The 2,590-nt window shown below is 49.6% G+C and overlaps 1 pseudogene; it reads right to left on the bottom strand.

Moving 5' to 3' along the window:
• Positions 1-546: 546 nt before the first annotated feature.
• Positions 547-1,545, bottom strand: LOC119300173 (annotated as a pseudogene).
• Between the last annotated feature and the right edge of the window lie 1,045 nt (positions 1,546-2,590).

Genomic DNA, 2,590 nt, shown 5'->3' with positions numbered 1-2,590 from the left:
AGTGAAGGGGTCCACGTACCAACGTACGTGAGGCTCGATCAAAACTAACGCGCCCTGATCGGGGGCGTCCAAAAACCAACTCAGGTTTTGGGTCCCCTGTCGCCAGCGCCATATTAAAAGGATACTGGAGAGAGCTGGCCACATGCGAGATCACAATTCACGTAAGGTTTACTCTCCTCCCGATATTTTCACCCCATCCGATCAGGGGGAGTGCTGCAGCGACGGGAAGACCTAAGCCAGCCGCCGCTGCTGTCCCTGGACAGTGCCGGTGGCGCCCTCAAGGAATCAGGACGTCGAGGAGAACCTCTACCTCGACTACATCACCCCTGCATCAAGCCTGCACCAAGCAGGCGATCATGTCCATTACCGTGACATGTAATGATCCCCTAAAGCCTTCTTTGTTCATGCTTTTAAGGTGATCTAGATGCAATCAGTTTCTGCTAATGGCATCCTAGAGATGCATAATTATTCCAACAAGATCAACAGCCTCCAATCCTGCAGGACCGAGGAGATCAGAGGGGATCTCCCCACTCAGACCATTGTAACTCAGATCCAACTCACATGCCTTGTAATACCACTAGGGATAGAACCAGTAAAATTGTTCTGATTAGCCGCAAACCGAATGAGTTACCAGAAAGGATTAAGGTCCTGAGCTTGGTCGGCTTCCAGAACTCATCCTCGACATCACCAGTGAGATTGTTCTGACTAAGATCCAACAGCGTGAGATCTGAATAACCGAACAGACTGCTTGGGATGGAATCACTGAAAAAACTACCAGACAACACCAACTCCTCCAAAGAGCTAGCCATCTTTCCAAAGATAGCACCCACCAAATGATTTGGAGCTGAGGTTCAGGCTCCTCAACCTAGGCATAACACTCAACTGGGTGGTCACAGTTCCAGTGAAGGAATTGAAGGAGAGATCAAGAACCTCGAGTCGAGAGAAGCCGAAGAGATCGCCTAGTCGCCCGGCCAGGCGGTTGCTGCTCAAATTCAGCACCCGCAACCCGGCGCTCATGGGGCAACGAGAGAAATGGCCCGTCAAATCGGTGAAGTGATTCTTGGAGAGGTCGAGGGAGCGTAAGCTGTCGAGGGAGAATAAGGAGGCAAAGAGCGTGGGGTTGGACATGGAGTAGCTGGACAAATCGATGTCGGTCACCACCGAGAAGGAAGTGGAGTCAGAAGGAGAGCAGCCGATTCCTCTCCATAGGCATGGATTGGAGACGGTTGTGTTCCACCCGGCCGAGCCCACATAGCGCGAGAGATCCCTCATGATGGACTCCTGCGTGCTGTTTAGAGGAAGGGGCGGGTTGCCGGCGGCGGTGGCGATGGACAGATGAAGGCACAAGAAGGAGAAGAAGGTGAACAGCGGCATCGAGAAGCCATGGCTAGAGCAGGTAGAGTACCTCTTGCTCTCCCCCATGGCCGCTGGTCCTCGGTTTTGCTTCTGATTCCTTTGGTTCCTCGCCGATCTTGGTCGGTACGGTACGGGCAGTAGGCGGGAAAAGAGATGAAGAAGATCTTCTGCCCCTCGGTTTTGGGTTTCTCCGCGGCCGTGGCTCTGTGATGCTCCTGCTCTCGTGTTTTGCTTGGCGTATAAGGATTCAGTTCGAGTGTTGTGTAGAGCTTTGCCAAACCAAAAGAAAAGGTGTTGTACAGAAACGAGAATGCAAAAACTACTCGCTCCGCCCCAAGTTACTTGTCTTGGATTTGTCCAGATATGGATGTATCGTATGTTTTAGTGTTAGATACATCCATATCTAGAAAAATTTAAGATAAGTAATTTGGGGCGGAGGTAATACATAGTTGTGGTCATTTTGAGGATTTTCCGAAAGCTGCGAAATAAAATTAAGAAAGAAAGCTAGGATGTGAGTGAGCACAGGGTCACCATCTCCCACAAATGGTGTTCCTGTCGTCCCGTTTGCACCTGGACTACCCCACACCACACTTGACGAGGGAGGTGACTTTGAACGTAGACCCTCTCCATTGCTGTCTTGACTCCCGCTCCTTCACTGACTTGAGCCCTTCCTCCACCACCACTGATCTCTTGCAAGCAAATTCTCTGAAGTATTCCCTCCGTTCCATAATATAAAAGCATTTTTAAAGCTAAGGGAATACATGCGTAGAGTTTTCTTTTCTTAGATGGGACGTGTCACGAGAATGTCTGGCGTGTGATTAACCTCGCATCAAGCATGGTGCTTCATGAAAATTAAAACTCATCTGCTCGTCCTCCTAACGAATGCATCTGAAAAGGCCAAAAGGGATGGATCGGTTCAATACTAACATGATTGATAGAGTAGTGCATGGAATGATGGAAATCAGGCAAACAATTTTTAAACCAAAGGGAGCTACGATAAAGGTGAAAGGTCCATATTGTCTTTCCAATAGTGCTACACCTACGTACATCTACGGACAGTTTTACTAAACTACCCAACTAATCCTCTCTTTGCGTAGATGTAGCATTACTCTTGTCTTCCAGTTTCGGTCAGTGGCAGGCCGTGTTTGAAGGAGGCGGGCGGAGAAAAGTACTGCTCCTGGACGGATCTGGAGAAACTGTCTGGTTGGAGTAATCCACGGCGTGAAGGTCACCG

The sequence above is a fragment of the Triticum dicoccoides genome, chromosome 5A (assembly GCF_002162155.2).
Source record: "Triticum dicoccoides isolate Atlit2015 ecotype Zavitan chromosome 5A, WEW_v2.0, whole genome shotgun sequence".
NCBI classification, from domain to species: Eukaryota; Viridiplantae; Streptophyta; class Magnoliopsida; order Poales; family Poaceae; genus Triticum; species Triticum dicoccoides.
The sequence above is the reverse complement of the archived record's forward strand: the minus strand, read 5'-3'. Positions and strand labels throughout refer to the sequence as shown.